This window comes from Hordeum vulgare, chromosome 2H, assembly GCF_904849725.1.
Source record: "Hordeum vulgare subsp. vulgare chromosome 2H, MorexV3_pseudomolecules_assembly, whole genome shotgun sequence".
Lineage (NCBI taxonomy): Eukaryota > Viridiplantae > Streptophyta > Magnoliopsida > Poales > Poaceae > Hordeum > Hordeum vulgare.
The window spans coordinates 572,664,770-572,681,088 of record NC_058519.1 but is presented as its reverse complement, the minus strand read 5'-3'; positions in this window follow the sequence as shown (position 1 = coordinate 572,681,088).

Sequence of the window (16,319 nt, the reverse complement as noted above, 5' to 3'; positions counted from 1 at the left end):
CTGTATGTGCTGTTTTCCACGTTTCGAGAGACACACGGAATCGCCTCCATAGCAAGTATCTTCCCGCAAAACAAAACAAAAGTAACTTGCAAGTCTGGAGTCTATGTTTATAGAGTGGACCAGCTTGAGCCGAATAAGCTACAGTGCTGCTATTTGGTTGCTTCGTCGCTGCTTTACCCGCTTGTGCCACTCTGATCCCTCTCTCTGCCTCTTCCAAAATAAGCTGTGCCAGATGGATGGATAACCACGGTGGTGTTGATCTATCCGAATTTAACAACCAAAAAAGTGAAGTTTAATCTAGTGAAAAGAGACGCCTTTGAGCACACACACACCGGCGCGCGCACCCCCACATAATTTTCTGTGATGCGTGACATCAGGAACACCCAAGTTTTACAGTTGGGATTCAGGGGGACAGGCCCATGCCTTATCTGGTTAGTTTTATAACCCTCAAATGCATCTCATCAGATGATGGCAGATTGGCGGCGGCTTTGGTGTTGGAGGCAGCAATAAACATAAACTAATGCCACATGAACCGAGCTTAGATACCACTCCTTTTTTACTTCTCCATCTGAACAGGGAGGCTGATGCTTTGGTCCAAAGTCACCATCACATGCCTCTTCGCTCTCTCTGATGATGCGTGCGGTGGGTTGCTATCAGCACAACCGTGACAGCATACGCAGCAGCCGAGCTTCAGATTAGACTGACAGACACTAAAGAAAAAAGGCCAGTGGTGGTGCTCCTTTTCCTTTCCTCTCATCTCCCCTCCCCTGTTTTTATTCTTCTTTTAGCACAGCATGAGCGGTTTGTGACGTTGATGATGGATGCCTTGGCCTAGCAGTAACAGGGGGAGGACCCCTCGTGCAACTGGGATGCGCAACTGGGGAGGGTTTCAGCGACATCCGCAACTGAGTTTTTTATGGGTGGTGATTGGGAGTTTGGGGTCGCTCACTCGACTGGCTGGGGCTGGGAGAGGGAGATCATGTCAACACATTGGTGATCCATGAAGTGGACAGGTCGCATTACCCTTCTGAAAATTATACTGTACTAGATTATTTCGTGTTCTATTCTGACGAGAACGAAATGATCCTTGCTGCAATCCTGAGTTGGCATGTAAATACGTCCATAGAGTTTGCATGGAGTTCCGTCGGAGAATCCTAAGTTCATGACTGTCAACCATCTAACATGTAAATCCGACCGGAATGACCATCTGGTCCGGTGGAAAATTCCATGATCCATATAGCTGTTGTGCTTATTGTTTTCAGACGTAGTGGTTTGTTTATAGAAAGTACTCCCTCCGTCCCAAAATAAGTGTCTCAACTTTGTACTAGCTCTAGTACAAAGTTGTACTAAGCTTGATACACTTATTTTGGGACAGAGGGAGTATTACTCTGTTCCTGGGAAGAGTGGAGATAGATAGTTGTTCTCATCTGATGCTTGTTCTCATGTTTGATCTCACGTATTCTAGGATGAAGCAGTGGACATTGGCATATTCAAATGGAGACAACTCACGATGTACCCTCAACTGTATCTTAGCCATCCCCGAAAAAAAAACTGTATCTTAGCCAGTATGTTACGAATAATTTAAGCAGCACACAACATTTACTGAGTCTGCACAAACAATAATCCTCAGTCCCGGCGAGGAAGTTGAGACTCTATGTCAACTTGAATGTAATATACAGTCCTTAGGTACGCCGGATAGGGACCTCCTATCCCGAATATACCGAATTGGGGACATGATCTCGGGAGTCCGTTTTAAAGTACCATATTCCCACAGGCAAAAAAAATCGAAAAAAATAGACATATAGAAATACATCTATAACACATTTTGATAAAGTTTCGTAACAATATAGTTTCATACATGGCATAACCAAAAGGAAAAAATTCCAAAATAAACCTTGAATTTGTAGACGAAACATAAACCAAACCCTAAACTTCAAATCCCTGAAATCGGCACACCGAATTCGCTGATCCTGGTCTATTTTAAACCTTGACAGAACTTAGCCGGGATTTCCTGAATTGGGCTGGGCCCATTAGCGCAGTTGCGCACGCGCGCACCCTCTGCTCTGGTTTTTTTTCATTTTCTTTTTGCTTTTCCACATGTGTATATTTTTTCCAATATCCAATGTATTTTTTAACACATATATGTATATTTTTGATAAACTTCCAATATTTTTCAACACATTATGTACATTTTAAAAGTACATCTTACAAAAAAAATACATGGTAATATTTTTCTAAATAAATATTTTATACTTTATAAATAACAATAAACATTTTATAAAATTGATATATATATATTTTTGAGGTATAAATAACAATAAACGTTGAATGTTTGGCGCTAGGATTATGCTCCTACAAATTTATAAAATGCATGTTGGACAGATACGAATAGAATTAAAAATACGAATAGAACTAAAAGTACGAATAGAATTAAAAATACGAACAGAATTAAAAATACGAATAGAACTAAAAATACGAATAGAACTAAAAAACCAAACAATTTTTTGAAACAAAAAAGACATAGAATTTGTGAAAAAAATAGAAAACATAAATATTTTTAACTTCTGAACAATTTTAAAAATGCGCGAACTTTTTTAAAACTTCGTAATTTTTTTTGTTAGTGGGCCGATCCAATTTCTGTCTATAAGAGTAGCAGCCTAACAGGTTATCCCGGTCGGGATTGTGGTATTGCCAGAATCCCGATGTGCCAAACGGGTCTAGGGTTCAAAATAGAGCGGGATTACAAGTTCGGAGTGTCAATTTCAGGGATTCAAAGTTCAGGATTCGATTTAGCTTTCGTCTATAACTTCAAGGTTTGTTTTAAACTTTTTCCTAACCAAAAATACAAATACGTATGTGGAAATAGCCCATCCTCCGAAAAGGGCAGTCCCTCCTAGGATGTTCCTATTCCACGACCTGCGCGCTGCAAACCATTCACCCACGCACCCGCTCCCCTGCACGCCCTTCTGGTCCGGCTCAGGTGCAGGCCGTGACGCCCCCCATTTTTCCCTTTGTTTTTTTCTGAATATTCATGAATTTTAAAAATGTTCATGATTTTCAACAAATATTTGGAAATTCAAAAAGTTTCACAACTTAACAGAATGTTCATGAATTTGTAAAAAAGTTGACCATGAATTGCGAATACAAAAAATGTTCGCAATAGAAGAGAGTGTTCATGAATTTAAAATAATCCGTGATTTTGAAAAATGTTCGTGAAATTACGAAATGTTCAGAATTTCTAAAATGGTAATGATTTAAGAGAATGTGCATGAATTAAAAGAAAAATTCAATCATGGATTTAGAAAATGTCCACGACTTTCAAATGTTCACGAACTTAAAAGACTTTTGTAAATTGAAGAAACCGAGAATAATTTAGAAAAAGTAAAAATATGAAGAAAAAAGAAGAAAAAGGAAAAAGAATAGAAACATAAAATAAAAACGATAATAAGAAAAATCTAAAAGGGTTAATAAAAAAACAAAAAAATGGTTTCAGGAAGGTTCTTCTGGGAAGGTTCTAGAACCTTCCCAAAACCAACTGGGATGAAACCCGGAAGTGGACGGTCCATATAAAACAGGCGCGTGAGGGGTTTACGCGCGCGGTCGCTAAACGGACCCAAAACCAATTGGGATGAAACCCGGAAATATCAAAATGGTTTTCTATGTGCGGTTTTTACGGCAAACAGCCACACTTCGCACGTAGCGCATCCGATTGAGCCGGCCCATTGATAACTTGAGCACAACGGTAGCGAGCCAGAGTCCAGGTGTTGACACACTGAGTCTACCGAACAAAATCCGATGTACAATATCAACGAGACCCCATGCACTGTAGCGACCCATCCTGACTAGCTTTAGCCAAACCGGACCGAGCTGACAGTAGCTACGCTTATGGTAGCAACGAGAAATTTTTTGAGAAATGAATGTTTTCTAAAACAGGAAGATTTCCCAAATTTATGAAGCAATTTCAAAAAAACCACGAATGCTATTTATTTCTTAATTCTGATAATTTACTGAATAATAAAATATTTTTGAAAAATTAAAAACATTTTTATAAAAAAACTGGAAGGTTTTAGAAGGTCTGGACATTTCTTTTAAAATGCCATAAATTTTGAAGTTCTAATTATTTAGAAACAAATTTAATATTTTTATTAAATTATAATGAACTTGGACTTTTTATATATTTTTCCTCTTACTTTTTCCAATTGGGAACATATTTTTTTAATACAAACTGTCTTGTAAATCTTTTTATTAGAAATATAAATTGGTATTTTCTTTGGAAAACATGAATAGTTTTTTAGACTGAGATTTGTTTTTATAATTTGCAAATTTAATAAAATGAAAATGAAAATGAAAATCCCAGGATAAAAACAAAAGAAAAGAAACCGAAGGTAAGGAAAAAGAGCAAAAAATAGTAAAAATAAAAAGTGGATCCTTTTGAAAGTTTCCGAAACCAGAAAACTTAAATGAGCGAGACCAACTTACATTTGCTCGTTCCTCTCCTGTGTGAATTGACGCGCTAAGCATCTAATAGGATATACGGGCCAGATATGTGAAATCAGAACTTAATTATCAGCCCATCATTGTCCAAATATAAAGTATACAGTACTTTTTAAAGATCATTCAAGTGTATCTCGGATGTTCATCATCTCTCATTGGGAAGGAGCTAACGGCCCAAAATGATTCATATCTCAAAGTCGACTTACGCCTAGAATTTAAAACCTGTGTCCACGGGAATTTAATTTGTCGTTCGTTGCGACAAAATGTTCTAGGGCCAATAGGAGGCGCAGAGTGACTGATTTTTCTTTGGCGGCTGCTACAAATCGCTCGGTTGATGCTAGAAAATATTAAGCCGCCTCGCTGACCATTTGATTAGCCCAACTATAAACCGTCTGATCCCTCTTCCTCTCATCCCGTGAACTTGTCAACACACGGACGTCTCCTCCTCACATCGCACAACAACCCCCACACCCCTCCGTGCTTCGATGTCGCATCACTCGGGTCGTCGCGAGCGTTGCGACACATGGAGCCGTCGACAAGTGCTACGTCACAGAAGGTTAGTCACCGACGAGTGCTGCATCGGGGCAACGGGGCTACTTCATTGCAGTACCGATGGGCCGACGGTGCTCCATAGCAGCAAGCGAGCTACTTCATTGAAGCACCGATGTCTTAGGGAATATTGCATGGAAAATAAAAAATTCCCTACGCACACGAAGACCTATCATGGTGATGTCCATCTACGAGAGGAGATTAGATCTACGTACCATTGTAGATCGCTAAGCGGGAAGCGTTAAGAAACGCGGTTGATGTAGTGGTACAACTTCGTGATTCAAATCACCGTCGTACCACGATCCGTTCCGATCTAGCGCCGAACGGACGGCACCTCCGCATTCAACACACGTACAACTCGATGACGATCTCGACCTTCTTGATCCAGCAAGAGAGACGAAGAAGTAGATGAGTTCTCCGGCGGCGTGATGACGCTCCGGTGTTGGTGATGATCTAGTCCTGCAGGGTTCCGCCCGAGGTCCGCAGAAATCCGATCTAGAGGTAAAACTACGTAGTATAGGTTTGAGTTGCACGTGGCAAAGTTGTGTCTCAAAAGCCCTAAAACCATCAGTATATATAGGAGGAGGGGAGGGGCTAGCCTTGGGGCTGGTGCGTCGGCCGAAGGGGAGAAGGTGGACTCCCACCCCAATTCGGTCTGGGGGAAGGAGTTCACTCCTTCCTTCCCACCTCCCTCTTTCCTTTTTTTCTTTCCTTTGGTGTTTTTCCACTTGTGGCGCCATGGCCCTATTGGGTTGGTCTCACCAGCCCACTAAGGGCTGGTGCGCCACCCTAGGGTCACTGGGCTCACTCCCGGGTGTGTGGGCCACTCCCGGTGAATACCCGGAACCCATTCGTCACTCCCGGTACACTGCCGGTAATGCCCGAAATTTTTCGGTGACCAAATCAAACCATCCTATATATCAATCTTCGTTTCCGGACCATTACGGAAACCCTCGTGACGTCTGTGATCTCATCCGGGACTCCGATCAACTTTCGGTAACCACACATATAACTCAACTATACTAAAACATCATCGAACCTTAAGTGTGCAGACCCTGCGAGTTCGAGAACTATGTAGACATGACCCGAGACACTCCTCGGTCAATATCCAATAGAGGGACCTGGATGCCCATATTGGATCCTACGTATTCTCCGAAGATCTTATCGGTTGAACCTCAGTGCCAAGGATTCATATAATCTCGTATGTCATTTCCTTTGTCCTTCGGTATGTTACTTGCCCGAGATTCGATCGTCAGTAACCGTATACCTATTTCAATCTCGTTACCGGCAAGTCTATTTACTCATTCCGTAATACAAGATCCCGTGACTTACACTTAGTCACACTGCTTGCAAGGCTTGTTTGTGATGTTGTATTATCGAGTGGGCCCCGAGATACCTCCCCATCACACGGAGTGATAAATCCCAGTCTTGATCCATACTAACTCAACAGACACCTTCGGAGATACCTGTAGAGCACCTTTATAATCACCCAGTTACGTTGCGACGTTTGATGCACACTAGGTATTCCTCCGGTGTCAGTGAGTTATATGATCTCATGGTCATAGGAATGAATACTTGACACGCAGAAAACAATAGCAATAAAATGACACGATCACATGCTACGTTCATAGTTTGGGTCTAATCCATCACAAGATTCTCCTAATGATGTGATCCAGTTATCAAGTGACACCACTTGCATATGGTCAGAAACCCTTGACCATCCTTGTTCAACTGGCTAGCCAACTAGAGGCTTGCTAGGGACATTGTTTTGTCTATGTATCTATGTTTTCATTCAATACAATTATAGCATGGATAATAAATGATTATCTTGAAACAGAAAATATAATAATAACTATTTTATCATTGCCTCTAGGGCATATTTCTAACAGTCTCCCACTTGCACTAGAGTCAATAATCTAGTCCTCACATCACTATGCGATTTACATTGTTATGAATTTAACACCCATACACTTCTGGTGTTGATCATGCTTCGCTCGTGGAAGAGGTTTAGTCAGCGGATCTGTTACATTCAGATCCGTGTGCACTTTGCAAATATTTACGTCCTCTCCTTCGATGTAGTCCTGGATGAGGTTGAAGCATCGTTTGATGTGTCTGGTCTTCTTGTGAAACCTTGGTTCCTTTGCTAAAGCAATGGCACCAGTGTTGTCACATAACAGAGTTATTGGATTTAGTGCGCTTGGCACAACTCCAAGATCCGTCATGAACTGCTTCATCCAGACACCCTCCTTAGCTGCCTCTGAGGCAGCCATGTACTCCGCTTCACATGTAGAGGCAGCCATGTACTCCGCTTCACATGTAGAATCTGCTACGACGCTTTGCTTGGAACTGCACCAGCTTACCGCACCCTCATTAAGAATAAATAAGTATCTGGTTTGAGACCTAGAGTCATCCGGATTCGTGTCAAAACTTGCGTCGACGTAACCCTTTACGACGAGCTCTTCGTCACCTCCATAAACGAGAAACATTTCCTTTGTCCTTTTCACGTACTTCAGAATGTTCTTGACCGCCGTCCAATGATCCACTAATGGATTATTTTGAAACCTGCCTCCCATACTTATGGCCAAGCTAACGTCCGGTCTAGTGCACAACATTGCATACATGATAGAACCTATTGCTGAAGCATAGGGGACGGAACCTCATTTGTTCTCTATCTTTCACAGTTGTTGGGCACTGAGTCTTACTCAATTTTATACCTTGTAACACTGGCAAGAACTCCTTCTTGGACTGTTCTATTTTGAACTTCTTCAAAACTTTATCAACGTATGTGCTTTGTGAAAGTCCTATCAGGTGTCTCGACCTATCCCTATAGATCTTAATGCCTAGAATGTAAGTACCTTCTCCTAGGTCCTTCATAGAGAAACTTTTATTCAAGTAATACTTTACGCTCTCCAAAAACTCCACGTTGTTTCCAATCAGCAATATGTCATCCACATATAATATTAGAAACGCCACAGATCTCCCACTCACTATCTTGTAAATACAAGATTCTCCAACCACTTGTATAAACCCAAGTGCTTTGATCACCTCATCAAAGCGCTTATTCCAATTCCGAGATGCTTGCACCAGTCCATAAATGGATCTCTGGAGCTTGCATACTCTGTTAGCATTCTTTGGATCGACAAAACCTTCGGGTTGCATCATATACAACTCTTCCTTAAGAAAACCGTTGAGGAACGCCGTTTTGACATCCATCTGCCAGATTTCATAATCGAAAAATGCAGCTATTGCTAACATGATTCAGACGGACTTAAGCATCGCTACTGGTGAGAACGTCTCATTGTAGTCAACTCCTTGAACTTGTGAAAAACCCTTAGCCACAAGTCGAGCTTTATAAACGGTCACATTACCGTCCGTGTCCGTCTTCTTCTTAAAGATCCATTTGTTCTGAATAGCCTTGCGGCCTTCAGGTAATACTTTCAAAGTCCACACTTTGTTTTCATACATAGATCCTATCTCGGACTTCATGGCCTCTAGCCATTTGTTGGAAACCGGGCCCACCATTGCTTCTTCATAATTCACAGGTTCATTGTTGTCTAATAACATAATCGGTAAGACATGATTACCGTACCACTCAGGAGCAGTATGTGATCTTGTCGACCTGCGAGGTCCGATAGGAACTTGATCCGAAGTTTCATGATCATCATCATTGACTTCCTCCTCAACCGGCATCGCTTCGACAGAGGTTGCCCCTTGCCCTGCGCCACCATCTAGAGGGTTTAGAGGTTCGACAACCTCATCAAGTTATACCTTCCTCCCACTCAATTCTTTCGAGAGAAACTCCTTCTCAAGAAAATCTATGTTCTTAGCAACAAACACTTTGCCCTCGGATTTGAGATAGAAGGTGTACCCAACTGTCTCCTTTGGGTAACCTATGAAGACACACTTCTCCGCTTTGGGTTCCAACTTTTGAGGCTGAAGCTTTTTGACATAAGCATCACATCCCCAAACTTTAAGAAACGACAACGTTGGTCTTTTGCCATACCACAACTCATATGGTATCATCTCAACGGATTTTGATGGTGCCCTATTTAAAGTGAATGCAGCTGTCTCTAATGCATAACCCCAAAACAATAACCGCAAATCGGCAAGAGACATCATAATCGCACCATTTCTAACAAAGTATGATTACGACGTTCGGACACACCACTACGCTGTGGTGTTCCAGGCGGTGTCAACTGTGAAACAATTCCACATTGTCTTAAGTGAGCACCAAACTCGAAACTCAGATACTCACCCCCACGATTAGAACGTAGGAACTTGATCTTCTTGTTACAATGATTTTCAACTTCACTCTGAAATTGCTTGAACTTCTCAAACGTTTCAGACGTGTGCTTCATCAAGTAGATATATCCATACCAACTCAAATCGTCAGTGAAGGTGAGAAAATAACGATATCCGCCGCGCACCTCCACACTCATCGGACCGCACACATCGGTATGTATGATCTCCAACAAGTCACTTGCACGCTCTATTGTTCCGGAGAACGGAGTATTAGTCATCTTGCCCATGAGGCATGGTTCACACGTGTCAAGTTATTCAAAATCAAGTGACTCCAAAAGCTCATCCGAATGGAGTTTCTTCATGCGCTTTACATCAATATGACCTAAGCGACAGTGCGAGAAAAACATGGCGCTATCATTGTTAACTCTACATATTTTGGTCTCAATGTTATGTATATGTGTATCATCACTATCAAGATTCAGTATGAACAATCCTGTCACATTGGGTGCATGACCATAAAATATATTACTCATAGAAATAGAACAACCATTATTCTCTGACTTAAATGAGTAACCGTCTCGCAATAAACAAGATCCAAATATAATGTTCATGCTTAACGCATGCACTAAATAATAATTATTTAAGTTCATAACTAATCCTGATGGTAACTGAAGTGAGACTGTGCTGACAGCGATTGCATCAACCTTGGAACCATTTCCCACGCGCATTGTCACTTCATCCTTCGCCAACCTTCGTTTATTCCGCAGTTCCTGCTTCGAGTTGCAAATATGAGCAACAGAAACGGTATCAAATACCCAGGCACTACTACGAGAGTTGGTTAAGTACACATCAATAACATGTATATCAAATATACCTGATTTTTCCTTGGCCGCCTTCTTATCAGCCAAATACTTGGGGCAGTTGCGCTTCGAGTGACCCATTCCCTCGCAATAATAACACTCTGTTTCTGGCTTAGGTCCAGCCTTGGGTTTCTTCGTCGGATTGGCAACAGGCTTGCCGCTCTTCTTGGAGTTACCCTTCTTGCCTTTGCCGTTTCTCTTGAAATCAGTGGTCTTATTGACCATCAACACTTGATGCTCTTTCTGGAGTTCTGACTCTGCGACTTTCAGCATCGCGAATAACTCGCCGGGTGACTTGTTCATCCCTTGCATGTTATAGTTCAACACAAAGCTCTTATAGCTAGGTGGCAGTGATTGAACAATTCTGTCAGTGATAGCTTCTTGTGAGAGTTCAATCCCCAGCTCAGCTAGACGGTTTGAGTACCCACACATTTTGAGCACATGTTCACTGACACACGAATTCTCCTCCATCTTGCAAGCATAGAATTTATCGGAGGTCTCATACCTCTCGATCCGGGCGTTCTTGTGAAAGATAAACTTCAACTCCTGGAACATCTCATATGCTCCATGACGCTCAAAGCAACGTTGAAGTCCCGGTTCTAATCCATACAAGACTGCACATTGAACTACTGAGTAGTCCTCCTTACGTTTTAACCAGGCGTTCAAAACATATTACCTAGACGTAGCGAGTGGTTCATCTCCTAGCGCAGCATTAAGGACATAATCCTTCTTCCCAGCTTGCAGGAGTAGCTTTAGATTACGAGCCTAGTCTACAAAGTTTCTTCCATCATCTTTCAACTTAGCTTTCTCTAGGAACGTATTAAAATTCAGGGTTGCTACTACGTGAGCCATTGATCTACAACACAAATATTGCAAAGTGGACTTAGACTATGTTTAAGATAATAAGAGTTTAACTAATCAAATTACTGATATACTCCCACTCAAAAAGTACATCTCTCTAGTCATTTGAGTGGTACATGATCCAAATCTACTAACTCAAGTCCGATCATCACGTGAGTTGAGAAAAGTTCCAGTGGTAAGCATCTCTATGCTAATCATATCAACTATATGATTCATGCTCGACCTTTCGGTCTCATGTGTTCCGAGGCCATGTCTGCACATGCTAGGCTCGTCAAGTTTAGCCCGTGTGTTCCGCGTGTGCAACTGTTTTGCACCCGTTGCATGTGAACGTTGAGTCTATCACACCTGATCATCACGTGGTGTCTCGAAACGACGAACTGTCGCAACGGTGCACAGTCGGGAAGAACACAATTTCATCTTGAAATTTTAGTGAGAGATCACCTTATAATGCTACCGTCGTTCTAAGAAAAATAAGGTGCATAAAAGCATTAACATCACATGCAATTCATAAGTGACATGATATGGCCATCATCTTGTGCTTCTTGATCTTCATCACCAAAGCACCGGCATGATCTTCTTGTCACCGGCGCCACACCGTGATCTCCATCATCGTGTTGCCATCGAGGTTTTCGTGTTATCTATGCTATTACTACTAAAGCTACAACCTAGCAATATAGTGACCGCATCTGCAAACACAAACGTTAGTTTAAAGACAACCCTATGGCTCCCGCCGATTGCCATAGAATCGACGTGCAAGTCGATATTAACAATTACAACATGATCATCTCATACATCCAATATATCACATCATGTCTTTGGCCATATCACATCATAAGCATACCCTGCAAAAACAAGTTAGACGTCCTCTAATTTGTTGTTGCATGTTTTACGTGGCTTCTATGGGTCTCTAGTATGATCGCATCTTACTTACACAAAAACCACAACGGAGATATGCAAATTGCTATTTAACCTCTCTTCGAGGACCGCCTCGGTCAAAACCAATTCAACTAAAGTTGAAGAAATAGGCACCCGCCAGTCATCTTTATGCAACGAGTTGCATGTTAGTCAATGAAACAAGTCTCTCGTAAGTTTCCGAGTAATGTCAGTCCGGGCCGCTTCGATCCAACAATACCGCCGAATCGAGAAAAGACTAAGGAGGGCAGCAAATCGAACATCAACGCCCACAAAACCCTTTGTGTTCTACTCGAAATAACATCTACGCATGAACCTGGCTCTGATACCACTGTTGGGGAACGTTGCATGGGAAAGAAAAAATTTCCTACGCACACGAAGACCTATCATGGTGATGTACATCTACGAGAGGAGATTAGATCTACGTACCCTTGTAGATCACTAAGCGGGAAGCGTTAAGAAACGTCGTTGATGTAGTGGTACAGCTTCATGATTCAAATCACCGTCGTCCCACGATCCGTTCCGATCTAGCGCCGAACGGATGACACCTCCGCGTTCAGCACACGTACAGCTCGATGACGATCTCGGCCTTCTTGATCTAGCAAGAGAGAGGGAGAAGTAGATGAGTTCTCCGGCAGCGTGACGGTGCTCCGGTGTTGGTGATGATCTACTCCTGCAGGGCTCTGATACGTCCATTTTGCATCATGCTTTTATGTTGATATTTATCGCTTTATGGGCTGTTATTACACTTCACGGTACAATACTTATGCATTTTCTCTCTTATTTTATAAGGTTTACATGAATAGGGAGAATGTCGGCAGCTGGAATTCTGGTCTGGAAAAGGAGCAAGTTTGAGATACCTATTCTGCGCAACTCCAAAAGCTGTGAAAATCAACGAGGACTTATTTTGGATTTTATAAAAAATATTGGGCGGAAGAAGTACCGGAGGGGAGCCACCAGGAGGCCACAAGCCTGCCAAGCGTGGCCTAACGCCCTGGCCGCGACTAGGAGGCTTGTGGGCCCCCTGTTGCCCCTCCGTCTCCCATCTTTTGCTAAAAGGAGGGTTTCGTCCCACAAAAAATCAAGAGGAGGCTTCCGGGAGGAATCGCCGCTGCCACGAGGCGGAACTTGAGCAGAACCAATCTAAAGCTCTGGCAGGGCCGTCCTATCGGGGAAACTTCCCTCCCGGAGGGGAAATCATCGCCATCGCCATCACCAACACTCCTCCCATCGGTGGGGACTCATCACCATCAACATGTTCATCAGCACCATCTCATCTCCAAACCCTAGTTCATCTCTTGTAACCAATCTCCGTCTCGCGACTCCGATTGATACTTGTAAGGTTGCTAGTAGTGTTAATTACTCTTTGTAGTTGATGCTAGTTGGATTACTCGGTGGAAGATTATATGTTCAGGTTGATGGGGAACGTCGCATGGGAAACAAAAATTTTCCTACGCGCACGAAGACCTATCATGGTGATGTCCATCTACGAGGGGGATTTCAGATCTACGTACCCTTGTAGATCGCACATCAGAAGCGTTAATAAACAATGTTGATGTAGTGGAACGTCCTCACGTCCCTCGATCCGCCCCGCGAACCGTCCCACGAACCGTCCCGCGATCCGTCCCACTATCTGCTTCGATTTAGTGCCGAACGGACGGCACCTCCGCGTTAAGCACACGTACATCTCGACGATGATCTCGGCCTTCTTGATCCAGCAAGAGAGACGGAGAGGTAGATGAGTTCTCCGGCAGCGTGACGGTGCTCCGGAGGTTTGTGGTGATCTAATCTCAGCAGGGCTCCGCCCGAGCTCCACAGAAACGCGATCTAGAGGAAAAACCGTGGAGGTATGTGGTCGGGCTGCCGTGGCAAAGTTGTCTCAAATCAGCCCTAGAACCTCCGTATATATAGGTGGGAGGGGAGGGGCCTTGCCTTGAGGCTCAAGGAGCCCCAAGGGGGTCGGCCGAAGGGGGGGAGGAGGATTCCTCCTCCAATCCTAGTCCAACTAGGATTGGAAGGTGGAGTCCTTCCCTTCCTTCCCAATTCCCCTTTTTTTTCTCTTTGATTTCTTTTATTCCTGCACAGGGGCCTTCTTAGGCTTGCCACCAGCCCACTAAGGGCTGGTTCTGCACCCCTAAGGCCTATGGGCTTCCCCGGGGTGGGCTGCCCCCCCCCCCTGGTGAACATCCGGAACCCATTCGCCATTCCTGGTACATTCCCGGTAATTCTGAAAACCTTCCGGTAATCAAATGAGGTCATCCTATATATCAATCTTCATCCCCGGACCATTCCGGAAACCCTCGTGATGTCCGTGATCTCATCCGGGACTCCGAGCAACATTCGGTAACCAACCATATAACTCAAATATGCATAAAACAACGTCGAACCTTAAGTGTGCACACCCTGCGGGTTCGAGAACTATGTAGACATGACCCGAGGGACTCCTCGGTCAATATACAATAGTGGGACCTGGATGTCCATATTGGATCCTACATATTCTACGATGATCTTATCGTTTGAACCTCAGTGCCAAGGATTCATATAATCCCGTATGTCATTCCCTTTGTCCTTCGGTATGTTGCCCGAGATTCGATCGTCAGTATCCGCATACCTATTTCAATCTCGTTTACCGGCAAGTCTCTTTACTCGTTCCGTAATACAAGATCCCGTGACTTACACTAAGTCACATTGCTTGCAATGCTTGTGTGGATGTTGTATTACCGAGTGGGCCCCGAGATACCTCTCCGTGACACGGAGTGACAAATCCCAGTCTCGATCCATACTAACTCAACGAACACCTTCGGAGATACCTGTAGAGCATCTTTATAGTCACCCAGTTACGTTGCGATGTTTGATACACACAAAGCATTCCTCCGGTGTCAGTGAGTTATATGATCTGATGGTCATAGGAACAAATACTTGACACGCAGAAAATAGTAGCAACAAAATGACACGATCAACATGCTACTTACATTAGTTTGGGTCTAGTCCATCACATGATTCTCCCAATGATGTGATCCAGTTATCAAGCAACAACACCTTGTACATAGTCAGAAGACCCTGACTATCCTTGATCAAGTGGCTAGCCAACTAGAGGCTTGCTAGGGATAGTGTTTTGTCTATGTATCCACACATGTATCTAAGTGTTCATTCAATACAATTATAGCATGGATAATAAACGATTATCTTGATACAGGAATTATAACAATAACTTATTTATCATTGCCTCTAGGCCATAATTCCAACAGTCGCCCACTTGCACTAGAGTCAATAATCTAGCCCTCACATCACCATGCGAATTACATTGTAATAAATCTAACACCCATACAGTTCTGGTGTTGATCATGCTTTGCCCATGGAAGCGGTTTAGTCAGCGGGTCTGCTACATTCAGATCCGTGTGCACTTTGCATATATTTACGTCCTCCCCTTCGACGTAGTCGCGGATGAGGTTGAAGCGTCGTTTGATGTGTATGGTCTTCTTGCGAAACTGTGGTTCCTTTGCTAAGGCAATGGCACCCGTGTTGTCACAAAACAGGGTTATTGGATTCAGTGCGCTTGGCACTACTCCAAGATCCGTCATGAACTGCTTCATCCACACACCCTCCTTAGCCGCCTCCGAGGCAGCCATGTACTCCGCTTCACATGTAGAATCAGCTACGACGCTTTGCTTGGAACTGCACCAACTTACCGCACCCCCATTAAGAATAAATATGATCCGGTCTGCGAGTTAGAGTCGTTCGGATCTGTGTCAAAGCTTGCATCGACGTAACCTTTTACGGCGAGCTCTTCGTCACCTCCATACACGAGAAACATCTCCTTAGTCCTTTTCGGGTACTTTAGGATATTCTTGACCGCCGTCCAGTGATCCACTCCTGGATTACTCTGGAACCTGCCTGCCATACTTATGGCTAGGCTAACGTCCGGTCTAGTGCACAACATTGCATACATGATAGAACCTATGCCTCAAGCATAGGGGACGGTGCTCATATGCTCTCTATCTTTATCAGTTGTTGGGCACTGAGTCTTACTCAATCTCGTACATTGTAAAACTGGCAAGAACCCCTTCTTGGACTGTTCCATTTTGAACCTCTTCAAGACTTTATCAAGGTATGTACTTTGTGAAAGTCCTATCAGGCGTTTCGATCTATCCCTATAGATCTTAATGCCTAGATTGTAAGCAGCTTCTCCTAGGTCCTTCATAGAGAAACTTTTATTCAAGTAATCCTTTATGCTCTCCAAAAACTCCACGTTGTTTCCAATCAGCAATATGTCATCCACATATAATATTAGAAACTCCACCGAGCTCCCACTCACTTTCTTGTAAATACAAGATTCTCCAACCACTTGTATAAACCCAAATGCTTTGATCACCTCATCAAAGCGTTTATTCCAACTCCGAG